Below are 27,660 nucleotides of genomic sequence, written 5' to 3' on the forward strand. Positions count from 1 at the left end.
CTTCTGAATCTTGAAACCTTTGGTGTATGTTTTCCGATACTGCGAGCTCCTGGGTTCCTGCTGTCACTCACTATTGGTGATTGTCATGCTGTCCTCAGGGGATGAATTTCACTGCACCTTTTTCTAGCAGGGCTTCTTACAAAGCCCTGATTTCTCCTGCTGCTAAAACTGCCTGAGGGGGTGTTGGGCCTTCTTCCTCCTGGCTTTCATTTGACTGCATCTGAAAGGACCCAGAGAGCGCCCAGAAACAGAAGGTGGGGACAGATGGGCTTCCCACCAGAGAGCCGGAAAGAGACAGGGGGCGGGCATGAGGTGGTTTTCAAGGGAAAAAAGTCTTCCTGGAAGAGAATAAGGGACGGGGTGCCCATTTTCTCTGCAAGGAAGAGGAGGGGTAAGAAACGTGAGGTGAGAATCGAGTCACCAGCACGTCAAGTATTGATCCCTAAGGCATCAGGCGGGGTGTGGGATCCTCAAAAGGCGTTAGGTCGTCCCTCCTATGGGGCGCTTACAGTTGAGGAGGTGGTGTGTACACAGAAAGGTACTGAGCAAGGTGTGTGGCTGTAACAGCTCCGACGGGAGACCACAGCCGTCGTCGACAGGTGGTGGAGAAAGGAGAGGGCCCGGGGACTCGGGTGTCACAGCTGTAGTGGTCGCAGGACACAGTTATCGCTCCCGGGACTGGGGAGCAAAGGGCAGAGGTTGGCATTAAACGGTCGAGGCTGGGAGGAGGGGCCTGTAGAGGGATGCTGCCATCTCAGGGCTCAGTGAGGCTGCTGCTGGGAGCGCGGAAAACCGCAAAGGAACCGCACTGCTGGGACCAGCTGTTGCCGCCGGAGCAAAGCTGCGTCGCTGTGGTTTCTCTAACAGGAAGGGCCACGTCTCCTTTTTCCCCTCCAGCCTTGCTGTCTCCCTCTCAGGATTCCTTCAGCAGCTTCCCGGCCCCAGCAGCACAGGGCAGTCGGGGTGGGTTGGGGCTGAGAGTTAACAGCAGCTCTGCCACTTTGGGGCTGCTCCGCACCCATAAGCACGCTTCTGTGCATATTTGAACTTCGTAAGAACAGCTTTGTGCTTCCGTGTAACAAGACGCAACTACTTTTCTTTCCTTCTTTTTTTTTAATTTTTCGGCTGCGCCGCGAGGCACGTGGGACCTTAGTTCCCCGACCAGGGCTCGAACCCGCGCCCCCCTGCAGCGGAAGCGGAGAGTCGTAACCACTGGACCGCCAGGGAAGTCCCAAGATGCAGCTACTCTTTACACAAAGATGATCGTATCCTCCCCGCAACACAAGACACTGCAAACAGTCATTGTTCCCAGGTCTGAGAGACAGTCACGTCTATTTCTGGGCTGTGTTAATTACTCCTCAGATTGGCTGGGTGGGTTGTGATGGGCAGCTCAGGCCACATGGTCACTTGATGCCCCTGATTAGGTAGCTGGAGCTATTCCTCCACAGAAGAAGAGTTACCTGTAAAAGGAGTCATGGTTCTGTTCCAACACCCTGGAGTCTGCACGGTGAGTCTCCTGTTGGAGCTTGCTGGAGGTTCCATACGGCGCTGTTTACAACAGGTTATTTGAGTTTGACTGAATCCGCTCCGTCGTAAAGCCCAGGTGGCAGCCCAGAGCTGAATTTTTAATAAGAATCACGCCACGCTGAAGGATTTTCATCAGTGAAGCTTTCCCCTGGAGTGAACTGTTACTCTATTTAGCCAGTTTAATTCCTTGGTCAGCTTTCTATACAATGCAATTCAATCGTTTTTCTATTTTCATTTTCACGTAAAAATATTTTCATTGAGATCATTGTTTTCCATGCGCTTTTGCCCTTGTGAGTTGTACCTTTTGCCCTCGTGGGCTTGCTTTTGTGACTCTTACCTCCTCTGTGTTTATTTTCCCCCAAGTCAAATTTGGCAGCTCCAAATCTAACTCATATCTAAATTTGAGTATTTTTTAACTGGTCCGTTTTCTGTTAATTCTAACAAAACACAAAATGAGTAGAAGACCAATAGTTTGTATTTCTTAGCTTACTTGTAAGGAGATTGTGAGCAAGCTCCCTTGGATATTCTTGGATCACTTTATGTCTAAGTTTGGGCTATTGCTTCTACTCACATTTCATTCTGATAACCTTTGCATGCGCACCGTCTCACAGTTGGCAAATCAAAGAGCTAAACATCCTCAAAACATGCCTGCTTTGTGCAGTTATGATGGATAGTAAGCAGGTGTTTGGAGGGGGGAGGATTCGGAAGGCTCCACAGAGTTCTGAACTAGACCCCGAAGTTGGAGAAGGGTGTGGTTGGCAGGTGCAGAAAGGATGTGCTGCTCAGCTCTGTCACTTCTATCAGGGCTCGAGCAAACGTCCACTTATTTGCTGCCATGTGCTGCACAGCCACTGCATGCCTGGAACAGTGAGAGAGAGGGGAATGCTGGAGGCAGGGAGGAAGCAGCCAAGCAGCTGCTGTAGTGGCCAAGGGAGCTTCATCAGAACCTGGGCAAAGGGACTTCACTGGCGGTCCAATGGCTAAGACTCCGCACTCCCAATGCAGGGGGTCCGGGTTCCACCCCTGGTCAGGGAACTAGATCCCATGTGCCTCAACTAAGACCTGGCGCAGCCAGATAAATAAATAAATAGTAGAGGACTTCCCTGGTGGCGCAGTGGTTAAGAAAACACCTGCCAATGCAGGGGACACGAGTTCGAGTCCCTGGTCCGGGAAGATCCCACATGCCACGAAACAACTAAGCCCATGTGCCACAAGTACGGAGCCTGCACTCTAGAGCCCACGAGCCACAACTACTGAACCCGCGTGCCACAACTACTGAAGCCCACGGGCCTAGAGCCCATGCTCCGCAACAAGAGAAGCCACCACAGTGAGAAGCCTGTGCACCTCAACGAAGAGTAGCCACAACTAGAGAAAGCCCGCGTGCAGCAGCGAAGACACAATGCAGCCAAAAATAAATAAATAAATACGTTTTTAAAATAAATAAATAAATAGTAGGGGGAAAAAAAAAAGAACCTGGCAGAGGCAGGGCGATGGAAATGCTGAGCCAGAATCGAGCCCCTTTTTAAAGGCAGCCACGTATTCAAGAATCACTACAAGTCCTAAACAGGATAAATAAAAACACACATAGAAATAACAAAATGGATGAAAACAAAATATGGAGAAAATCTTAAAAGTCACCAGAAGGAGGGGGAAAGAGGTTACTTTCAAAGGAACAGCAATAAGACTGACAGTCATCTTCTCAACAGAAAAATATAAACCAGAAGACAGTGGAATTAAATCTCCAAAGTGCTGAAAAGAATGTATCTGCCAACCTAGAATTCTGTCCTTAATGAAGATATCCTTTAAGAATGAAGATGTTATAAAAGCAACTTTGACAACCAGAACCTGACAGTATTTGTCACCGGCAGACCTTGTACTAAAGGAAATACTAAAAGGTGTTCCTCAGGAGGAAGGAAATGACCCCAGAAGCTAGAGACATAGGAAAAAATGGAGAGCAATTAAAATGGTAAGTACATGGATTGATATATATAGATATATAGATTACACACCATTTAAGCATTCTTAGCACTTTAAGCATTATTTAAGACCACTTTAAGACCATTTAAGCATTATTAGCACTTTATAGTTTTAAAATATATAAAGAGAAAATACACAACCATAGTAAAAGTTGGGATGAGGTAAATGAAGTTGAAGAATTCTAAGGGTTTGCATTATTTAAGATTAAAGTAACGCTTAATATTAGACTTTGATAAGCCATGGATGCATGTTATAATTTCTCATGTAACTACTCCCCAAATAATAGAAGTATAACTACCCAGATAATAGGAAGGAGGAAATTGAATAATAAAAAATCAATAATGGTAAAACAAGTCACTAGGAAAACATAATAATTATAAATTTGTGTGCATCTAATGTTCTAGCCTCAAAATTGATAGAACTAGAAGGAGAAATAGGCAAATCCATAATACTACTAGGAATTTTGTCACATCTTTTAGTATTAAAAGGACCAGAGGGCTTCCCTGGTGGCGCAATGGTTGAGAGTCCGCCTGCCGATGCAGGGGACGTGGGTTTGTGCCCCGGTCCGGGAAGATCCCACATGCCGCGGAGCAGCTGGGCCCGTGAGCCATGGCCGCTGAGCCTCGCGTCCGGAGCCTGTGCTCCGCAGCGGGAGAGGCCACAACAGTGAGAGGCCCGCGTACAGCAAAAAAAAAAAAAAAAAAAAAGGACCAGAAAACCAATAGGGATACCGATGCTTTTAACACCATGATTGGCAAATGTCATAACTGAAATATATAGAACACTACATCAAATAACTGCAGAACACATTCTGAATTTTTAAGTGCATGTGGAAGTTACCAACATTGACCATGTCGCTCTGAGCCATAAAGCAAGTCTTTAAAAAAGTCAAAGGATTTAAATCCAAGCATAACATCTGATTATAGTGGAATCAAGTTAGAAATCAATAATAAAAAACGATAATTAGAAAATATCTGCATTTTTGGAAGCTGAGCAACATGCTTCTAAATAACTCATGGGTCAGAGAAGACATCACAATGGAAATCAGAAAACATTTTGAACTGAATGATAATGGTAATACTCTTTAGTATAAGGTGCAATAAGAGTCGTACTTAAATGGGAAAACATATGTATTTACAAGGAAGAAATGCTAAAAATTGTTACATAAACAACCATCTCAGGAACTTAGAAAAGCAAATTCAACATAAAGAAAGTAAAAGGAAGGAATAACCCAAAGAAGTAAAAGCAATAATAAAGGAGAAGAGCAGAAATCAATGACATAAAAAACAAACATACAATACAACCATCAAAACCCAGAGCTGATTCTTTTAGAAGGTTAATAAAATGCATAAACTCCTAGAGAGTTTATCTCATCAAGAAAAAAGAAAATACAAAGGATATCTGGAATGTGAAAGGGAGCCACAACTACAAATCCTACAGTCCAAAGACTGTAGGATTATAAGTGCCACTCTTAGGGATATAGCCAAGGGAATTGAAAGCAGGGATTTAAACAGATATTTGTATACCCATATTCATAGCAGCATTACTCACAATAGCTAAAAGGTAGAAGCAACCCAAATGTCCATCAACAGAAGAATGGATAAACAAAATGTGTTTATATAGAGACAGCAGGAACATTGTTCAGCCATCAACAGGGATGAAATTCTGATACATGCTATAACATGGATGAACCCTGAAAACATTAAGTAAAATGAACCAGACTCAAAAGGACAAATATGGTATGATTTCACTCATACAAAATATCTAGAATAGAGATAGAAAGATAGAGTTATCATAGAGATAGAAAGTAGATTAGAGGTTACCAGGAGCTGGAGGGAGGGGGGATGGGAAATTATTGCCTAGTGGTTACAAAGTTTCTGTCAAGGGTGATGAAGAAGTTTGTGTATAGATAGTGGTGATGGTGGCACAGCATTGTGAGTGTACTCAGTACCACTGAACTGTACACCAGCATGGTTAAAATGCCAGTTTCATGTTATGTGAAAAATTATAAGTGGATAGGGAATTCCCTGGTGGTCCAGTGGTTAGGACTCTGCCTTTCACTACCGAGGGCCTGGGTTCAATCCCTGGTCTGGAACTAGGATCCCACAAGTCACACAGTGCGGCCAAAAAAGAAAAAAAAGAAAAAAAAATAAGTGGATATTATGAACAACTTTATACCCCCCAAATTTTTAAATTTAGAGGAAATGGACAAATTCCTAGGAAAACACCATTTACCAAAATTGACACAGGAATAAATAGACAACATAATTTCTGAAAGGAATTGAATATGTAATTAATAACCTTTCCACAAAAGATTTTCTGGGCCTAGGTGGGGTTTTTTGTTTTTGTTTTTTTTTGTCTGAGCGGCATGTGTGATCTTAGTTCCCTGGCCAGGGATCAAACCCGCGTCCCCTGCAGTGGAAGCATGGAGTCTTAACCACTGGACCGCCAGGGAAGTCTCCAGTCCTAGGTGGTTTTACCAGTGAATTCTACCAAACATTTAAGTTAGAAGTAATATCCATCTTATTATTCCACATAAGTGATAACACTTCCCAACTTATTTAATGAAGCTATCATACCTTAACACCAAAACTTGACAGGGACATTCCATAAAAGGAAAATTACAGGCCAATCTCATTCGTGATCATAGTTGCAAAAATCCTAAGAAAATAGTAGCAAATTGAATCCAGCATCTATAAAAAGCCCAGCATGTTATGTCCAAGAAGTGTTCATTCCAGAATGCAAGGTTCGTTTAATAATTGAAAATCAATAAATATAAATTCACCACACCAGCAGAATAAAAGAGGCAAAGCTTATAATCATCTCAAATGATGCAGAAGAAGAATTAGATAAAAGTCAACAACGATTCCAGACAAAACCTCTTAGCAAACCAGGAGGGAAAGGGAGGCTACAGAATGTGATACAGGTATCTACAAAAAACTTAACAGCAAACATCATACTTAATGGAAAAATGCCGAAAATGTTTCCTCTGAGATAAGGAAATGAGAAAAGGATGCCTTCTGTTTACCATTCCTATCCAATAAGTGGGATCAAGCTAACTTTTTGGAGGAAAAGAGTGAAATATTGTAAACTTTTCAGGGCATGTATCGTGTTGGGCTGGAAGGACTGGGAAACAGAAACACTGACAAGAAGCTATCAGAGTGAAAAGAGTCTTCCGCTTCATTCATCCCTTTTTTCCTTCTGAGGATCAGAACCGCAGTGGGAAGCGACAGTCTTTAGGATGACCAATCAGATAGTGTTTGGCTCACTCAACTTCAGATCAAGGAGCCTTGAAGTATCTTCTACGACAGCCCTGTCAATTCACAAGAGAACCATGGTCCTGAGAGATTAAACCAGTTGCCCAAGATCCCACTGCCACTTAGTTGCCATCTTCCCTCTCTGGTTGGTAATGCGAGTCCCCCAAGTCCACTGCAAGGGGCCCCAGCAGTGGCTCCGCCTCCTGGGATGAAGCCTCTGGAGCAAAGAATCTCTTGGGCGGGCAGAACGCATCAGCGTTGCAGCGTGTCCGGTGGCACACCTTTTGCCCTGCTGACATCAGAAGCAGAATGCTGGGGCTGGTCACGGTTGAACTGTGACATCAGGGAGCAAAATTGCAGGCAGTCTCGAGGAGGGGGGCCAACTTGATGGGGAGACCGCAGAACAGCAGCCAAAGGGAAAGGTGAGAAGGTGGTCATCAAACCTCAAGAGATGTAAGGGGCTGGGGTGAGGGCACACTGGACTGATGGGGATCCTCCCCGCACTGGTGAAGTGCGGGCAAGGCCCCTATGCCTGAACGCCCCAGGGTTCTTTTTTCTCCCTCCATAGGGCAGCCAAGCCTCTGGCTCTTCTTGACATAGAGTTTCACGTAAGTACTTGTGTTTTGACCTTTCTTCTGAAGGGCCAAGGAAGCGGCTCCTTTCCCTTGTCACGATGTGTCTTCTTCCTCCCATCCACCTTCTTGTCCAGGAATTAGAACAGCGACAAGGAGAACACAGGCCCCAATTTATGCCCCCATGTGGGCTGACCGATGGCACAGTCCCTGTACCCCGTGGGCAGACAGCTGCTTCCGAGAGAAGAACTGGTGTGTCTCTCAAAGGGCCCCTCAACTCCTGCCTTGGCTTCAACACAGCTTTGCTCTATCTTCCCAGGGCCAGTCCAGGACCAAGTCCCAGCCCTGCAGCCCCCTGCCCAGCCCTCAAGACCTCCCCAAGGCCAGTTCCTGATGAATGACAACAACAGTCTCCCCACATTGGAGGACCAAGTCCTCTGCCCCATTTGCCTGGAGGTGTTCCGCAACCCGGTCACTACCGCCTGCGGGCACAACTTCTGCAGGACCTGCCTCCAGGGTTTCTGGGACCACCAGGCAGCTGTGGGAGAGACGCTCTATTGACCCCAGTGCCGAGAGAGCTTCCGCTCCAGGCCTCGCCTCTGCAAGAACGTCATCCTGGAGGAGATGGTGACCTGTTTCACCCAGGCTAAGGGCCAGGCCTTGGGGTCCTCACAGAACCTGGTCGGGGGCCCAGAGACATGCCCTGCGACTTCTGTGCCCCAGAGGAGCTCAAGTCAGTCAAGTCGTGCCTGCGGTGCATGGCCTCCCTGTGCGAGAAGCACCTGCGCAGCCACTTCGAGGACCAGGTGTTCCAGGGCCACCAGCTGCTGGAGCCCGTGTGGGACCTCAAGAGCCGGCTGTGCTGGAAGCACCGCAAGCTACAGAGGCTGTACTGCCGCACGGAAGGCTGCTGCGTGTGTGGGGCCCGCCTGCTGAAGGAGCACAAGAACCACGACACCATCCCCCTGGAGGAGGAGTGTGCCGGCAAGGAGGTGAGGCCGGAGCTGGGGGGAGGGGGAGGGGCGGAGCCAGGGCACTCGGGAGTCCTCCGTGGAAAGGGAAGGTCTCTCAGAAGCTCTGGGCACCCCTTTCCTTGGAGGAAAGTTATGCAGCCATTACAGCAATGGTCACGATGGGGCTTCCCCGGTGGTCCAGTGGTTGACACTCCACACTTCCACTGCAGGGGGCACAGGTTCCATCCCTGGTCTGCGAACGAGGCTCCCACATGCGGTGCTGCGTGGCCAAAAAAAAAAAAAAAAAGATGGTCACGAGGGTCCTGCCAGGACATGAAAAGTGATGGCAAGTTGAATGAATAAGGATCCAAAATTATTTGTGATGAATCCTATTTAAATTTTTTTTGCACAGAAAAAGGAAAGGCTGAAAGAGAACATATCAAAATACAAACATGTCATGTTCAGTTAGGTGAATCCCTTCCTTTTTTCTTATTGATTGATTGATTGATTGATATTTTGGCTGCGCTGCATCTTCATTGCTGCGTGCGGGCTTTCTCTAGTTGTGTCAAGCGGGAGCTTCTCTTCGTAGTGGTGCATGGGCTTTTCATTGTGGTAGCTTCTCTTGTGTGGAGCACAGGCTCTAGGGCACACAGGCTTCAGTAGTTGTGGCGCGCAGGCTCAGTAGTTGTGGCGCACGGGCTTAGTTGCTCTGCGGCAGGTGGGAATCTTCCCAGACCAGGGCTCGAACCCATGTCCCCTGCGTTGGCAGGTGGATTCTTAACAACTGTGCCACCAGGGAAGCCCCCTTTTTTCTATTTTAAAATTTTGTTTACTGTATTTGTATTGCTTTTATAATGGAATACTTATATTTTAGACATTCTATCACGTATATTCTAGAACTGTGCTATTCCAATGTAGCCACCTGTTGATGGTCCCTGGCAAGAATGGAGCTTGTGCCGGAATGTAAGCCAACTCATCACACTCTTCCGTTCAGCTGATGCTTTTCTCATAGCAAGACTTTCTCGACAAAGGAAGCAGCGCGTTGATTTACAGTCTGGCAGGAGCTTCTTCTTTTGTTGTGGGTCAGCAACAGTTCATAGACAGGCCCTTGGAACAGCACTGTCCTATAGTAGATTGTAAAACATGACAATGCCCACCTCTGGAACAGGTGAGACTAAAGGCTTACGTGGAACTTGGAAACATAATGCTGCCTGGGCCTGGCAGCGCTGCCCAGGGAGCCAAGTGCTCCATATCTGATGGGCCCCTCCTCGCCCCACTGCCTCTCAGGCTTCTCAAGTCACTGAACCCTCCACAGCAGCTTCTTGTGATCTGAAACCCAATGGTCATCACTGTCGGAGACAAAGAACCTGATACCTAAGAACGAGGAGAGAGTCTCTCAGGGAATGAGAGAACAGGAGCAGAGGGGTGGCCCTCAGGGACTTCCCTGGTGGACCAGTTGTTAAGACTCCGCAATTCCATTGCAGGGGGCACGGGTTCGATCCCTGATCAGGGAACTAAGATTTCGCATGCCGTGCCACTTGGCCAAAGAAAAAAAAAGAGGGGTGGCCCTGGGCCATCTACCCTTCAGCTCTGTCCATCCTCATTCTCATTCAAACCTCTTAAGAATGTAAGAGGTGAGGACTGCCCTGGTGGCACAGTGGTTAAGAATCCACCTGCCAATGCAGGGGACATGGGATCGATCCCTCGTCCGGGATGATCCCACATGCCGCGGAGCAGCTAAGCCCGCGAGCCACAACTACTGAAGCCTGTGCGCCTAGAGCCCGTGCTCTGCAACAAGGGAAGCCACCGCAATGAGACGCCCATGCACCGCCATGAAGAGTAGCTCCCGCTCAACGCAACTAGAGAAAGCCCGCACGCAGCAACAAAGACCCAGCACAGCCAAAAAATAACTTAACTAAATAAAATTGATTCTTTAAAAAAAAAAAAAAAATGTAAGAGGTCCATCTCTTCTGGGCTTGACGTGGGGCTGCTTACAGAAGCGCTTCTGCTGGGGCACCTCTCTGAATCAGTGGCTCTCTCCTCTTGCACCCCACCCTCTCACCCCAGGTCAAGGTTCAGAAGGTCCAGGCCAACGTGAAGAGCCAGATGCCGGTCGTCACCTCTGACAGCCAAAAGCACCAGGGCCAGGTGGCATTTCTCTCGGTAAGGTTGGTCCACCCCCAGCCCCGGCCCAGACTGAGGGGACCTCTCAGGGCTTGGAGGGAATGGGGTGAGGCCAGGAGGACAGAGACGGGATGCCTAAGCAGAAGACAATGGCGGTACCGGCTTGGGGCTCAGAGATGCCTCTCTATACGCCCTTCCACCCCCCAGAAATTGATCCAGACAGCTCGGGATGAGGTGAACGCCTGCTTTTCGGAGATCATCCAGGAGGTCAAACAGATGCAGATGAAGGTCTTGGATTTCATGGAGAAAGAGGAGGCGGCCGCCCTGGGGAAGCTGGGCGGCTCCATCCAGCAGAGCCACAACCGTCTCCTGAAGCTGGAGGGGGACAGCATCTGGCTCCACACCCTGCTCGCCAACCAGAGCCACCAGCAATTTCTGCAGGCAAGGCCCCACCCTACCCCCACCTCTGCCCCACGCCCATCACAACCTCCACTAGGCCACAGTGGCTATGCCTTTGACATCCCTAACCTAAGATGTCCAGAAAACTGGGAGGAGGGGAGAAAGAGGTCCAGGTTTGAACATGGGCAGCTTTTCCACCTGCCCCATGGTTCTGGGGACCGCTAAGCCCCTGGCATAAGCAGGAGTTCCTGGAATCTGCTTGGGCCCAGGCTAACAAATGGTATTGCCAGCCCCGCCCTGCACGCAGGAGTTCCCCAGGCTGAAGCACTTCCCGGCCTGCATGGAACCCCTGATGAGCACCAAGTGTGAGGAGAAGCAGAGCTTCCTCCAGCTGCCAGAGACCTTGGCAGAGCTCCGGACCCGGCTGGTGGACGTGGGTCTCAGCTTCATCAACCAGCTCTTCCTGAAGGGTTGGTTAGTACCTGGTTGCCTGGGCCTCCTGAAGACTCACCTGCATTCTGGGTGTGGGCCGGCCCTACAGGGCAGCGGTTGGGATTCCAGGCACTTGTAGAGAACCCTGCCTGTCTGTGTGCACCTTCCCCAGGTAACTCAACCTCCCAGAAGCCCACGCCTCTCTCTGGAAAGATGCTGGGCTGTGAGAGTGTCCTCAGCAAAGCCCCTCCATCTTCCCCAGGCATCAAGATGAGCTCCTGTGAGGCGCCGCCCCCCCTGTGGACAGGGAGACACTTCTCAAGATGAGCTCCTGTGAGGCGCTGCCACCCCCGTGGACAGGGAGACACTTCTCAAGTGTGAGTCCTCAGTACTGGGGTCCAGCCCCAGGCGTCAAGATGAGCTCCTGTGAGGTGCCGCCCCCAGCTGTGGGCAGGGAGACACTTCTCAAGTGTGAGTCCTCAGTACTGGGGTCCAGCCCCAGGGGTGGGAAGGAGAGGAACAGGGCCCTTGCCTTGACTTACCGAGCCCCACCTCCATTCAGGCCAGGGCTCCAGAGAGGTGCCGGCTCTCTCCTGCCCTGGCCTCGCACCCTGGGCTGGAGGCCTCAGAAGCACTCGGCCCGTGACTCCAAGGCCCTGATAGGAAGGGGAGAGGGCCGTCCTGTCCCACCCCCAGGGGGCCACAGTTGGAGACTTAAAGAGGAGGGTATAGAGGGGCCACTTCTGGGAGCTGGGGGTGGAAGCATTTGGTGACTTCTGTGCAAAAGCCATGCGGCTTCGGCCCCTCCCCCCTCCGGGCCTCCAGCGCTCTGCGCCCGGGGCCAATGACCCTGGCCTCCTTTCCCATCCCCCTTGCCCCAGGTTAGTGCAACCTGAACTTCGACCCTACCATGGCCAGTGAGGAGCTGTTCCTGTTCTAGGAGACCCACTCGGGGCTAAACCTGGGCATCCTCCTGGAGCCCTTCGCCGCAGGCAGCCCCTTCCCGGGCGGCTTCAAGCAGTGGCCGCAGGTGCTGTGCTCGCGCGGCCTGGCAGAGGGCTGCCACTAGTGGGAGGCCGAGGTGTCCAACTCGTGGGCGTGCCTGGGCGTCACCTACCGCCGCATCCCCCACGCCCAGCGGCCGCCCGCGCCGCAACATCATCTACCTGCTGGGCCGCAACCCCCAGTCGTGGTGCTTGGAGTGGGACTCGCTCAAGTTCTCCGTGTGGCACACAGCACACAGACGGTGCTGCACAGCGGCTACCACCGCACGCTCGGCGTGGCGCTCGACTGCGGCACCGGCTGCCTCTCCTATGGCGTGGCGGGCGGCGTGAGCCTCATCTACCGCTTCCTGGCCTCCTTCCTGGAGCGCTCTACCCCGCGGTCATGGTCAGCAGCGGCGCCTCGGTCACCCTCAAGCAGCGCCCGGGGGCGTAGGCGGCGGCCAATAAAGCTGGACTCAAGCGCTGGCTGGCCCACTGGGAGGGGCGCGCTGGGGAGGGTGGCCGGCCCTCAGGGACCCCTGGCCCGTGGTTGAGGGGTGGGCGGGGAACCTGCCTCCCGACCCGCTGCCTGGACTTGACCTGTGGCGCCTGCCCAGTGGTCCCGGGAGGTCCTGGGAATCCCAGAAAACAGGCCGACCCCTCTGGCCTCACCGTCACGGGAGAAGGGCTCTGAACCAGAATGGAGAGCCCCCGGGACTGGGGACAGCCCTGTGGCCTCCGGGGCGGCGGGGAGGTTGCTGGCCCAGGATGCATGGCCTCCCCCGCCCTTGAGTTCCCAAACCCCATCAGAGGGTCTCCGGGTTGGTCCTGGCCACTCAGCACCAGGGCCTTGTTGCCCGAGAATGGGCGGGGCTCTGACCAGGTGGCTTCTCTCCGGCTCCTCCCCCGCAGCTGGCCAGACTGAGGGTTGGCACCCGACCCACCAGGGTAGAGGTGTTCTGTCTGTTACTGGCTTAATTGGAGGCTGGGAAGTTAAGCCAAGGAATCCATGACTATCCCAGCCCCCACCCCATCCCCACCCCCGGAAAAAGGCTGAGGGACTAGGTCCAGGTGGGGCTGGGGCCCCTGACCCTGCTGCCCAGCAGACTTTCTCACACAGCAGGTGTCTTACAGCATGGAGAGGGTGTGGAACTGAGGCTGTCCGGGTGGGAAAACCTTAACCCCGCTGCACCCTCCCCAGTGTTCCTGAAAGCTCTTTTCCCCACCCCCATCCCTAAGCAGAGGGCACTCAGCTGCGGTGGGTAGCACTGCCCGAAAGCAAAGGGGCTTCGTCCACATCCAGGCCTCTGCCATCTGACCTGCCCAGCAGGGTGTGTAGAAGTCAGCAGGAGAGGCTGGGCCTGGGCTGGGCCCCTGCCCTGCGACCCTGGCAGGAGTGTGACTGGGGACCCGGCCCCTCTGGGGAAGCAGCCTGGGCATTTCCAGCCTCAACCAGTCACTTGTTCCTGTGGCTTCTCATGTGAGGGCCTCGGTAAGGTTAATGATTGGCTCTCAAGAGGAAATGATACAAGTCACGGGGGAGAAAATCCCTGGGGCCACATCACCCAGAACCAGGGTGTGCCTGAGTTCCATCCCCGCCTGGCCTGTTCTCGGAGAAGTTAGTGACCCGCCTGAATTCCATCCCGGCCTGGCCTGTTCTCGGAGAAGTTAGTGACCCTAGTTTCTCACTGGGGGGGCCGTCATCGTGGAGCCTGGCAGGGCGGCCGCGCGGCAGGCGTTGGGTGCGCTCTGACGGCCTCGCAGGGTGGGGCGCCCTTTGGCTGCCTTGAGCCTGGGCTGCGGCTCATGTTGACCTTCCTCCCTAGAGGCTCCGCTCAGCACCAGCCCAATCACTTTCATCCTCACAGGCTGCTACTGGTGTGGATGGGTAGGAATGAAATCTAAACTTTTTCCCATTCAACAGAAAGCTTGCACGCCAAAATGCTCAAATCTTGCCTCCCCACCCCCAAAACCTATTCCTCCTGGGCGAGAGGCTGCACGCTTCCTAATCTATGGGCTGAGGTCAAGAAATGCTGAGGGGACTTCCCTGGTGGCACAGTGGACAAGACTCCTTGCTCCCCATGCAGGGGGCCTGGGTTCGATCCCTGGTCGGGGAACTAGATCCCATGTGCAAGCTGCAACTAAGATCTCGCATGCCACAACTAAGGAGCCGGCAAGCTGCAACTAAGGAGCCCGCCTGCCACAACTTTAGACCTGGTGCAACCAAATAAATATTAAAAAAAAAAAAAAGAAAGAAATGCTAAGGAGGTAACTGTGTAGCTGCGTGGATCTGAGTCCTTCCCCAGCAGGGAGCTGACGAGGGGGGCTACCCTCGCCAGTTCCTCCTGGTTCTGAGGGACACTTCACGTGGTGCGTGATGCTGGAACGGTGATGCCCTCAGGCACACATTGGTGTGAAATCCGTATCAGAAGCGTGCCATTTGCTTTCTTAAACAGTTCCTGATTTGAAGTTCCTAGACCCCGAGGGATCCACAATGGTAGTTCTGGGGGTTGTCAGATACTTGCCAATATTTCAAAAAGCCAAATGGCAAGTAGGCCTGCACGTCAGTGAGGCTGGCCAGCAAACCAGAATGTCTGGGTTCCTGGCTCAGCATTTGCCTCCTGGGGGAACATATCAAAGCGGGAGCTTTGGGGCGCAGGATCAGCCCGTGCTGATGATCCACACTGGTGAATCCTGGCCTTGCCCTTTCCCCCAGTGTGGAGCGAGCCGGGAGGGGATGGTCCCTGGAATGCCACCCACACACTTCTCATGCCTTCCTGCTCCTGCCTTAGCACTCAACTAATACGTTTTTCAGGGACTTCCCTGGTGGCGCAGTGGTTAAGAACCCACCTGCCAATGCAGGGGGCGCGAGTTCGATTCCCTGGTCCGGGAAGATCCCACATGCCGCGGAGCAACTAAGCCCGTGTGCCACAACCACTGAGCCTGCGCTCTAGAGCCCATGAGCCACAACTACTGAGCCCGTGTGCTGCAACTACTGAGGCCCACGCGCCTAGAGCCCGAGCTCGGCAAAAAGAGAAGCCACCGCAACGAGAAGCCCGCACACTGCAACGAACAGCAGCCTCCGCCGGCCGCAACTAGAGGAAGCCCGCATGCAGCAATGAAGACCCAACGAAGCCAAAAAAAATTTTTTTTTTTTAATGTGGATCCAGACAGGCTGTAAACTAATCCCTCCCCAAGGATTATTTCACTTAAAAAATTCCCATGTTATTCCTTACAAGAAGACTGTGTTCCTGTATTACTTGGATAATTTTTAAATTAACCTTTTTGCATATTCTATAAAAGTAATTTTGCTTTTTTTAAAGAATAATCTGTATTTTTTTTAATATTTATATTTGGCCATGTCGGGTCTTAGTTGTGGCCCACAGAATCTTTCATTGCTTCTCTCTAGTTGTGGCATGCAAGCTTAGTTGCCCCACCGCATGTGGGATCTTAGTTCCCCAACCATGGATCGAACCTCCGTCCCCTGCATTAGAAGGCAGATTCTTAACCACTGGACCACCAAGGGAACTCCAAAAGTAACTTTGCTTTTATTTAACAAACACATAGTGCCTACTGCGTGCCAGGCCCCGTGCATGGCAACTGAAATGTTCATGCCAAATATGAACTCATTTAATCCTAACAACCCTATAAATAGGTATTAATTCTCCCCATTGTATGCAGGAGGAAACTGAGGATGAGAGGCTAAGTGGCTTGTCCAAGGTCTTGAAGGTACCTAAATTGGAGAGCCAGGATTTGAACCCACACAGTCTGCTTTTTCAATCACTATGCTATACCCCCTCTTCTATGACATTCATTATAGAAAATGTACACAATATAGAAACACAAAAGAAAATAAAATATTCCTATCATGATCCTACTGAGGCAGGAGATAGGTGGGCCCCAAACTAGACATTTATGACTGGCCTCCTGTTCACACTTCTTGGGGTGCGAAGAAGATGGGCTCCAGGCCAGACATTCATTACCAACCCCCTGTTTACATTTCCTGAGGCAAGAGACATACAGGCTCCAGGACTGCATATGTATTTACCAGACTCCTGTCTATATTTCAAGATCTGCACTTTGATATAAGAAACAACAGGAATAGGGTAGGTAACTGGACATTGGACGCTTTTATGGCAGGGACAGAGAGGGGTTAAACCCTGTTAAAAGATCACGAGGTCATATATTTCCCATCTTTGGGGCAAGGGAAACATTGCACATGTGCAGAAAGGCTCCTTGGGGGTCAAAGAGGAGGGAGCACCACTCCATAATATATGATACTAAGGCCGTCCCATAGGCCTCTGGGCTGTAATCCATCTTGGAAAGAGTTGCACACGCATGTTGGGGAGGGGCCTAGGGCAGGGCAGGTGTGGTGGCTGGGATTCCTGGTTTTCATCCAGGCTACCCAGGTTCAATTCCTGGGCAGGGAATTAAGATCTCGCTTCATGCCACCATTCACTGCTGCCTCTCCGAGATCACTACTGCCTTCCCCCAGAGATAACCGCTCCTGGAGAATTTCCTTGCAGTCTTTTTTTTTGGCCACGCTGCACGGCCTGTGGGATCTGAGTTCCCAGACCAGGGATCAAACCTGTGCACCCGGCAGTGCAAGTCCTAACCACTGGACCACCAGGAAATTCCACCTTGCAGTCTTCTTTTCTTATACAGATGTAGATGTTGAAGATGGAGATAGCTAAAAGATAGTTACAACTCATATCGTGCATTTTCCAAAGTTACTTTCAAAATACAAAAACGGCTTGTTCACTCACTGGCTGCATAATATTACATCCTACACATCTGTCCTATATCTTTGTTTTGTCTTTAACACCTTCCCTGATTCCCTCTAGAGGTAGGTGGCAAGTGGCAACCCAGCCAAAGCCACAGATGTTGCTTCCTGGATGTCACCGCAAGTTTGACTCAAGAGGAGAAGGGTTAAAGTACGAAGCTGAAGGAGGCTGGCAGCATCAATGGTTTCCATCGTCTCACCATCCCATCCCACAGGTGAGGACAGAGCGGGAAGCAGGATCAGATGGCAGGACCCTTGGGAGGGAGCCTTAACCCTTCCCTCCCCCAAGAGAGGGTGTGCTCAGACTGGAGGTGGAAGGGAGAGGATGTTTGTGGGAGCCTCTGGCAGAGGCCCTGCCTGGCATGCAGTGGGTACCTGATGCTGTCGGGAGCATCTCACCCAAGAGGGCTTATGCTCAACTCCTCCCTCTTCCAGCGAGGAAGGCACCTGGTTGTAACCTGGACCAGGTCCCACCAGCTCAGGAGAGGTGGACCCTCTCCAGCCTTCCCTGCTAGCCCAGTCCCACCCCACCCCACCCCCGCTCCTTGCCAAACATCAGTCTTCACTCGTTTTCATGGGCTTCATCACCAGCGCCCACTCCATTCTACTCTTCAAAGCGCTTGCCTCCTGGCCTTTGCACCTGCCATCGCCCCTGCTGGGAGCCCTCTTCCACCCTCATCCCCTTCCTTACTCCTCCTCATTATTTATTACTTTCTCCTCCCTAGTCCTTAAGTCTCAGCTAAGACGTGCCGCGTCACAGAAAGCCACTCTTGAACCCTCCTCTCCCTAAGCCAGGTGGGCTTCCCCCTCTCCTGCCATCACCCTCTGCATGCATCCCTCCTCACACCCACCTTGTTTCATGTGGGAATTCTCCATCAGACCAGCGCCTGGCCGGGTATTTCATCTCTGTCTCCATTGCTTAACCCCTGGAGGGTCGGAGGCCACTCAGATCCTCTCCTGGGTCAGGCCAGGCTGGGTGCAAGTGGCCCAGGCATGGCTGCTCACCTGCTTCTCCCTTTGCCATCCGTTTGCTTCCTCCTGAAGCCAGTTCCACGCACCTACTGCATCCAGATAGTTGCAAAGGACCTGCCTATTCCTCCCGGGTTTCCATCTCGATCTCCCCTCTAGCCTGAAGGTTCTTCTTTATATGTGTGTGTGTATATATATATATATATATATATTTATTTATTTTTGGTTGCGTTGGGTCTGCATTGCTGCGCACGGGCTTTCTCTAGATGCGGCGAGCGGGGGCCACTCTTTGTTGTGGTGCGTGGGCTTCTCATTGCAGTGGCTTCTCTTGTGCGGGCTTCAGCAGTTGTGGCACGCCGGCTCAGTAGTTGTGGCGCACGGGCTTAGTTGCTCCGCGACATGGCATGTGGGATCTTCCCAGACCAGGGCTTGAACCCATGTGCCCTGCATTGGCAGTCGGATTCTTAACCACTGTGCCACCAGGGAAGTCCCACCTGAAGGTTCTTTGAGGCTGAGGACCCTCCAGCAGGTGTGTTAGGGGAGAGACACAGACCTCTCCAGCCTCTGTTTCCTGACCTATAGAAAGGGATGAATTGGGACTTCCCTGGCGGTCCAGTGGTTAAGGCTCCGTGCTTAGTTTCTGGTCAGTGAACTAAGATCCCACATGCTGTGCAGTAAGGCCAAATGAATAAATAAATAAAATAACAGATTTTTTTTTTTTTTTTTTTTTTTTTGCAGTACGCGGGCGTCTCACTGTTGTGGCCTCTCCCGCTGCGGAGCACAGGCTCCGGACGCGCAGGCTCAGTGGCCATGGCTCACGGGCCCAGCTGCTTCGCGGCATGTGGGATCCTCCCGGACCGGGGCACGAACCCACGTCCCCTGCATCAGCAGGTGGACTCTCAACCACTGCGCCACCAGGGAAGCCCGAATAACAGATTTTTTAAAAAAGCATGGATCGAGATATCACCCATATTTGCTGAAGATTATACGACTCCCAGGGCTTCTCAAACCAGGTGGTTGGGGAATGGGGGCGTTTCAGGTAGAGACAGGACTAGGGTGAAGCAAGTGAGACCCTCACCAAGGGCATAACATTTAAGAGCAAGTGCCAAAAAACTCAGAAATCAAAGTAAATGATACTTTAAGGCAATATATGACAAAATCAAAATTAATGCAAAAATCCATGATAGACAGAATACCAAAATTGTAAATAAAGACCCATCTTTTGGGAATTCCCTGGTCGTCTAGTGGCGAGGACTCCGCGCTTTCACTGCCAGGGGCGTGGTTCAGTCCCTGGTCAGGGAACTAAGATCCCACGAGCCGCACAGTGTGGCCAAAAAGAAGAAGAAAAAAAAGACCCATCTTTTGTGACCTGACCCATTGCTTGCACTACCTGCTCCATACCCCTCGCACTAATCCCAGCCCTGATTCCAACAAAATTTTACTCATGAAACCAAGTGACCGCTCCATTGGCCATACTTTATTGGTCTGATTTTCTAAAACTGTTACCTTTAAATTATTATTAGGTTATCATTTATCTTGATCACTGAGTTTTGCTGGTGTCCCAGTACATTTTGAGCTCCAGGCAAGTGCTTCACGCATCTCACCCCAGACGGGGTGTCACATGTCTGGAATTTCGTAGCTGGACCAGGGCAAGGTGTCAGGGATGCCAACTGTCCTGCAAGCTCAGAACAGTCATTCTGCAAACGCCTATAATGCCCCGTTGTTGGTAACGTGTATGTACACCGATGCTTCAAATGATTAAGTTAAATAATGTTTGCTTAGCTGCTCAGCCTTGCCAATATCACAATCAAAGTGTCAGAAGCCCAAGCGCACCCATTAAAAGGCTTTCGGTTCCCTGCCAAGTGTTTCTGAAAGCTGAATCTTCTTCATTTACAGCTACAGATGCTTCCTGCCTGGAGAGTATGAGCCTTGGTGCCTTTTGTGTTTTACATGCAATTGGAGATGACACCAATGGTTAGGTTTCTGCCCAGTTTGTTCCAATGCTCCACAGATGTGTCTTGTGTGGCTCCTGTGCGCTAGGCACAGGGCTCCTGGGAGGAGAGGGGCGGAGGGGGTGGTGGGAAGCAAGATAGACCCTGTCTCTGCCCTGGCGCAGCTTGTGGGTAGAGGGGACAGACCCTAAGTTCAGTCATGGTGGTGAGTGTATCTAGCCACACACTAAGATTAAGGCTCCTCAGGGGAAGAGATGACCAAGGAGCCATCCCACACCAGGTGTCCCTAAAGAAAAGAAGTTGACCTGAGATGGGGAGGGTGTGCCAGGTGGAAGCGGGGTGGTGGCTGGTGGAGGGTGGAGACCGGTTTTATTGCCACATCATTATTGAACTTGCACCATGACAGTCCTCAGCAAACATGATGTGCTGGTTAAGCATCTGGACTCCAAAGCCAGACGTGCCGGGTTCAAATCCTGGCTCTGCCACTTACAGCTGTGTGACCCTGAACAAGTTACTTAACCTCTCTGTGCCTTAGATCCATAATCTGAAAAAAAAAGCAAATAACAGTAGTACCCACCTCTGTATTTTAGGAAGCAAAGAGAATCCCAGCATGACTGGAGCTTGGGGAGAGAGGCTGAGAATGGCTGAAAATGAATCTGAGGAGGTGGGTGGAGCCAGATGGCGCAGGGTCTTGTAAACAGCCTCTTTGGTCTTTAGGGTTTATCCAGGATCAGTGGGAAGAAACTGCGGGGTTTCAGCAGGAGATAGCTGAGCGGATCTGGACAGAGCGCCGGCCTGGAGGAGGGAGGGGAGCATCAGTTAGAGCAGGAAGAGTGGTCAGGAAGCTGCTGCAGCCGCTCAGGGAGAGATAAAGACAGCCCGCTCCGGGCTGGGCAGGGTGGACAGAGATGCTGAAGGTATGAAGGGCCAGGAGGCAGCATTTGACTAAGTGTGTGTGTTGGCGGGGGTGGGGGGTGAGGGGTTGGAGGGGGCGGACCAAGGGGAGGGAAAGGGCCCCAGCGGCCCCAGTCTTCTATGTGGAAGGCAGAACTGTTCTCAAGGATGGGGGAATCCCAGAGACAGAAGGTTTACAGGCAGCATGTTGAGTTCACTTTGTAAAATGATGCAATATTTGATATGTACAGAATAATTGATGTCAAATATACATAAGCAGTGGAGTGAAATAATAAACACCCAACTTGAAAAGAAAAGAAAAAAACAGTAGTACCCACCTCAGAGAGGATTTAGCGAGTCAATCTACATACCCTGCTGTTTTTACTCATTCAGCAGATAGTCAATGAGCTGAGTGAGGGGTGGTAGAAAAAGAGGGAAGAATATTCTTCCCATAGGTCAACCAGTGGGGACAAAAGTGATGAGCTGAGACAGACTCAGTCCCTGCCCTCATGGAGCCTATGATCTAGTGATGGCAAGAGAGAGATTCATCACAGAATTGTTTAAATCCGGAGTCGGTACACTATGGCCCATCGCCTGCTTCTGTACAGCTTGTAAGCTAATAAAGGTTGTTACACTTTTTTAATGGGGAAAGAATCAAAAGAAGAATTAGATTTGGTGACACCTGAAAATTAAATTGCATTCAGGGAATTCCCTGGCGGTCCAGTGGTTAGGACTCTGCGCTTTCACTGCCAGGGCCCGGGTTTGATCCCTGGTTGGGGAACTAAGATCCTGCAAGGCATGCAGCACGGCCAAATTAAAAAAAAAAAAAACAACCAAAAGATAGATAGGTGACATTCAGATTTCAGTGTCCATAAATAAAGCTTTATTGGAACGCAGCCGTGCTCATTTGTTTTCATATTGTCTGTGGCTGCGTTTGCCCATGATGGCAAAGTTGAGTAGTTTCGACAGAGACTCTCTGGCTTGCAAAGCCTAAAATATTTACCTCTTGGCCTTGAAAAAGTGTGTAACTCCTGATTTAAATCAATATAAACACACCGTGGTGGACAGTGCCAAGCGGAGCAGTAGACCTGTGAGGGGAAGGAATAACCAGTAGCACCAGCCCCAGCAGGGAAACCAGGGAGGGCATCCCGAAGGAGGTGACGCTTGAGCTTCTGTCTGAGGTGACAGGGGTTAGCCAGGCACAGAGGGTCAGGATGGGGCTCCAAGCAAGGGGGAGCAGCAGAGGCAAAGACCCCTCAGCTGGGGGAACATGACAAGCAGAGAAAGCTCAGGTGGCTGGAGGGCATCAAGTGAGGGAGAGCTACTTGGGGCTGGAAGGGGGGGCAAGGGCCAGGCTCTGAGGGCCCTGTGGCCACACCAGGGGCAGTGGAGGCCAGCGTTGATGGCAGGTTCTAGCTGATGTCGGGCTTTAGGGTTGTTGAGGCACACACCTGAAGGTGCCAGTCTGGATATATGGTCTGGACACAGAACATGTGGAGTGATCAGTATAAAGGTGGTGGTTGGAGCTACAGAAGGGGAGAGAGAAGAGGAGAGGATGAAGGTCAGAGCCTGTGGGACTCGGCCATTTAAAGGTCCAGAGCAAACAGCACGAGCGGCCAGAAACATGGGAGGAAACCCAGGAGAGAATGATGTTCTGCAAGCCAAGGAGAGAGCAAATTTCCAGGAGGGAGGGATCAATGTGGGCCGATGCTTCAGGCAGATCAAGACTAAACATGCTCATTGGATGTGTAACATGGGAATGACCAGAGGGGCAGAAGTTTTCCTTAGAGGGCGGAGGGGGAGGGGAGGTGTGGACCCAGTGAGAGGAGATGCTGTTCCCACCAAGTCAGGATGTGGAGGGGCAAGGGCGGGAACCCGAGGGGGATATGAGGGGAGGGAGGGTAGATTTTTGTTCTTGTTTCATTGTAGGAGAGACTCGAGCTTGTTTAAATGCCATGTGAACTCTTAGTGGCGGCATGCATGTGGGATCTAATTCCCTGACCAGCGATCGAACCCGGACCCCCTGCATTGCGAGCACGGAGTCTTAACCACTGTGCCACCAGGGAAGTCCCCCCCAGTTTGTTTTTACATGGACAGTTTTGAGGGTATCAGGGCAGCCCAGGTGGGGAGAACCATGTGTGGCCTGGGCACCAGGGCCAGGCTGAGTGGGAGTGAGTGGAAGTGTGCTGGAGGTGAAGTGAGGACTCGGGAGGGGATGGTGTAAGAGCAGAAATTCACATGGGGAAGGGATGGGTGAGGAGACGAACCCCAAGGGTGAGCTTCCAGGCACATGGGCTGGGAGTATTGGGAAACGAGTGTGCAGAGCGGAGGCCTGCCAGGGTGTTGGCAGAGTGATCTGTGAACTCAGAGCCGGAAGGCCTTCCAATGCAGCCCCGAAAAGAGTTGGGGTGGGGGGGGCTTTTGCAAGATGGATCTGGTATTTCAGGCAGGGAGGCTGAGGAGAGATCTGTCAAGGCTGAGTGTGGGCCTGAAGTGACCCCAGCATCAGGAAGAGAGAAGACAGCTGAGCGAAATCGCAAAGGGAAGAGGCTGTAGAGATCAGCTGGATGTGAAGATGAAGGCCAAGGGGTGGGAGGGAGGCCCTGGCTGGATCGAGTCAGAGAACAGAGGAGGGGCCTGGTCTAAGGGGAAGATGGTGTGAGCAGTATGGGGACAGGCTCAGTTCCGGTGGCAGTGAGAAAATCTCAAGGAGAAGGGCTTGGAGCTCCAGAGAGGAGGGTGGCACGGAGGAGAGAGTCTGGGTAAGACAGGCAAAAGGAGAAAGAGGGAGAAGGAAGAGGGGACTCAGAGGGAGGGGTGGCCCAAAGCACCGGGGGTCTCGGAGCAAGGGCTGTGCCCAGGTGATGCTTCTAGCAGTGCCTGATGACCGCTGCCCCTTCCCGCACACCTGAAATCAGGGCGAGGGTCAGCACAGGGATGATCCCAAATCAGGGGGCAGGAGGTCACCCTGTGGTTTCTCTTGTCCTGCTCCCCAGGCTGGCCCCAGCATTGGGCGATCTGCTGCCCCTCGATGGGAGCCATCAGGGCATCTCTGCTCCCCCAGGAGGTGGGGGCTGGAGTGGAGGGGGCCGGGGTACGATATACCCCAACATTAGACCCGCAACCATGGCCAGCCCTGGGAGAGACTATGCACCTCAGATCTGAGTTCAGGGGGTCTTCTGGGGAAATAGCCGGCTGGGTGGCATGGCCTAGGCCTCTGGGGCCAGCTGACAAGCTGCCGCATGCCCTGGCAGAGTAGGACAAACAGGCAGAGGGGGGTGACAGGCAGAGGGTAGAAAAAGGATAGAGCTGGTGGAGAAGGAAATGGGCCCTCGAGTAGGAAGGCACCCAGGGGCCCAGAGCCAACAGCATTCAGAAAAGCCTGGACAGACAGACTGTCCCCATTATCCCAGCAGTCGGCACTCTGTCCATGTCAGGGACACCACAGGGTCACTGCCAGAGGCCAAGACCTGGAGAGAAGGGCAGAGGGACCAGAATCACATCCTGGCGCTTTCCAGTAACTAAAATATTTTTAAAGGATGCCAGGTCCTGGGCTTGGGGTGATAAGATCCTAGAATGGGGGGAGTGACTTGGACGGGCAATACTCCATTCCTTCATTCAGCCAATGAGGCAGTATCTGGACAGCCCTGAGAACCTCCATCCATACGTGTTGACCCTTCTTATTATAGTTATTATTATCCTGTGCTACACACTGTGCTAAGTGCTGGGGCCGTGTTGATCAACTGGGCAAGAAAGCTCCTAAGCCTCAGGGAGCTTAGTGGGGGAGATGCACAACACTCAGCAGGATTAACGCCTCAACATGGGAGGTCTGGGAGGCCATCCTGGAGGAAGCAGATTCTAAGCTGACAGTTGCGGGCCAACCGGGTTAAAAAAAAAAAAAAAGGATCATCATGACAGAGTGTTTCAGGGAAGGGGACCAACCATGCAGGTGTGAAGATCTCAGGGGGGTTGGCAGATGAGCAATGAATGTAGTGGTTGTTATTCTTAGTGATGTACGGCGATTGCGTTATTAACTACTAATAACTTACTATTAATTCTTAAAGATTTATGACTTTGAGTAGGTGCCTCCCTCTCTCTTTGAGCAGATGCCGCAGTTTGCTTCTCTGTGGATGAGGACCTTTCCAACTCTGAGTCTCTTGTCACCCACCCCTCACTGACAGCTGTCATGGGCCCTAACAAAACTGGGCCTGGTGACCAGGGTGTGCACTCAGACCAACACTTAGGGTACAGAGTCACGGAGGAAGGCTGGGGAAGGCTGTGGGGACTGCCTGTGGGAACCACAGACCCTGGCTCTGAGCTCTGCAGCCACAGTGACTATGCCCCAACCTGGTGGGAGCTTCGTTCTGGAGAAGTACCCAGAGTCCAGGATGGTGGAGGGGGTATCCTCACAGCTCTCAATTTCATCTTGATGAGTAGAGGTCGAATATTAGGGTGGGGCTCCCGAGGAAATAGTGAGGTCCTGGAAAACCTCTTGGTTTGATTTTTTCAGAGACGTTAAGAGCCTCCAGGAAGTCCCTGGGTATTAAGTCCCTGGGTCCCGCCAGAGTACCCAGGGATGGATTGGAGGGCTACATCTAGCCTGTTCTGAGTACCTGGGGCAGGTACTGCTGTTGCAGGAGAAGCGAGCACGAGAGAATAGTCGAGTCCCAGGTCTCGGGCAAATTCCTGGGACGGGCCGCCAAGGGAGGGTCCTTGGCTTCATGCAGGAAAGAATTCAAGAGCGAGCCATAGTAAAGTGGAAGCGAATTTATTTAGAAAAATACGCATTCCATAGGCAGAAAGCAGTCCCTCTCTGAAGGTGAGAGGGGCCCTGGGGCATGGGGCTGTTAGTTTTTATGGGCTGGGTAATTTCATGGGCTAACAAGTGGGAAGATTATTCCAGCTATTTTGGGGAAGGGGTGGGGATTTCCAGGAATTGGGCCACCACCCACTTTTGGCCTTTTATGGTCAGCCTCGGAACTGTCATGGTACTGGTATGTGTGTCATTTAGCCTGCTAATGTATTACCGTAAGTGTATAATAAGGCTCCAGGTCTGCGAGAAGTCCCTGGGCCTAGTTGGTTCTAACTAGTTTTTTTGTATCCTCAGCTGTGTCATTCTTTTAATGGTTGTGCCCTGCCCCCTCCCCTCCTGTCTTACTGCCAATCAGTACTGGGCCAGGCTGAGATAAGGGGTGACGAGATGGTGCAGACCCTGTAGTATGATCCCTGTTGTCCCCCACACTGGACCTCTCAAGGCCTGGGACCATCTCTATGGAACCATGGGATAAACCTTAATCCCCTCCTCCCAAAGTTTGTATCCAGGGAACCTCAGGCTGAGCTGAATATGCCCCCAGTAAGAGGCAACCCAGCGCAGTGACTGTTGGCAAGAACATGAACCACAGTCACAACAATGTCTTATGTTTAAGATGGACTCACAACTTGATAGAGGATCTCTTACATCATTCATCCAGAAGTTAAGCCATCCCAGCGGGTGGGAAGCGGTACCTCATTGTGGGTTTGATTTGCATTTCCCCGATGAATAATGATGTTGAATATCTTGTCATGTGCTTGTTGGCCGTTTGCATATCTTCTTTGGAGAAATATCTATTCATATCCTTTGCCCATTTTTAATGGGGTTAATTTGTCTTTTTACTGTTGAGTTGTGAGAGTTCTTTATATATTCTCAATACAAGTCCCTTACCAGATATATGATTTGCAAATATTTTCTCCCATTCTGAGGGTTATTTGTTCACTTTCCTGATGGTGTCCTTTAGTGCACAAAAGATTTTAGGTTTTTTTTTTTTTTTTGGGCCATGCCACGTGGCTTGACCCCGGGCCCTTGGCAGTGAAAGCTTGGAATCCTAACCACTGGACTGCCAGGGAATTCCCCCAAAGTTTTTAATTTTGGTGACATCCAATTTATGTTTTTTCCTTTGTCACTTGTGCTTTTGGTGTAGTGTCTAAGAATCCATTGCCTAATTCCAAGTCCATGAAGAGTTACTCCTGTGCTTTCTTCAACAGAATTCAATGATTTCCCTGGTGGTCCAGTGGTTAAGACTTTGCCTTCCAATTCAGAGGGTGCAGGTTTGATCCCGGTGGGGGAGCTAAGATCCTACCTGCTTCCCGGCCAAAAAACCAAAACATAAAACTGAAGCAGTATTGTAACAAATTCGATAAGAACTTTAAAAATTGTCCACATCAAAAATCTTTTTAAAGAAGTTCACAGTTTTAGTTTTTAGATTTCTATCGGTAAGATTTAGTTTTAGTTTTAGTTTTTAGATTTCTATCGGTTTTTTTTTTTTTTTTCTTTTTTCTTTAAATGGTGTGAGGTGGAAGGCCAACCGCAACCACTTTCTTTTACATGCAGCTACCCAGCGCTGTTCGCTGAAAACACTATTCTTCCCACCCCGGATCGTCGCAGCACACTTACTGACTGTAAATGTAACGGTTTATTCTCAATTCTAGTCCACCGATCTATGTCTACTCTTATGCCTGTACTGGTTACTGTAACTTTGTACTGATTGAATACATTTTAAACAATGCATATGAAGGGCTGGCTAGGTGGGGGAGAGGCGCACGCGGAGGTGGTGGGCGCCGTCTGACCTGACCCCAGGGTTGAGGGGTCCACGCTCTTGTCTGCTCCGCACAGCTGCCTTCCTGGGCTCCCCTGGATGTGGCCCTCAAAGCTCTAGGTTTTCACTGGAAGGACTCCTGGGCAGCTAAAGCCCCCAAAGAAAGAATCCTGCACCCTGGCCTCCCACCCTGCTGCCGCTGGGAGGTGGAGTCTCTTATCACACGCTTTCTCTCTTCCACTCCTGGCGCCCCTAGAACCCAGAGC

General features: G+C 51.0%; 1 pseudogene across 1 annotated transcript; it reads left to right on the forward strand.

Annotated features, from left to right (window-relative positions):
• Nucleotides 1–7,531: 7,531 nt before the first annotated feature.
• On the forward strand, nucleotides 7,532–12,678 carry LOC309837894 (E3 ubiquitin/ISG15 ligase TRIM25-like; annotated as a pseudogene). Its single transcript has 6 exons — nucleotides 7,532–8,325; nucleotides 10,354–10,449; nucleotides 10,618–10,851; nucleotides 11,117–11,279; nucleotides 11,414–11,579; nucleotides 12,128–12,678. The product of its transcript is annotated as an E3 ubiquitin/ISG15 ligase TRIM25-like (transcript).
• Nucleotides 12,679–27,660: the final 14,982 nt, after the last annotated feature.

Source organism: Grampus griseus (genome assembly GCF_964374135.1).
Source record: "Grampus griseus genome assembly, chromosome: 20".
Lineage (NCBI taxonomy): Eukaryota > Metazoa > Chordata > Mammalia > Artiodactyla > Delphinidae > Grampus > Grampus griseus.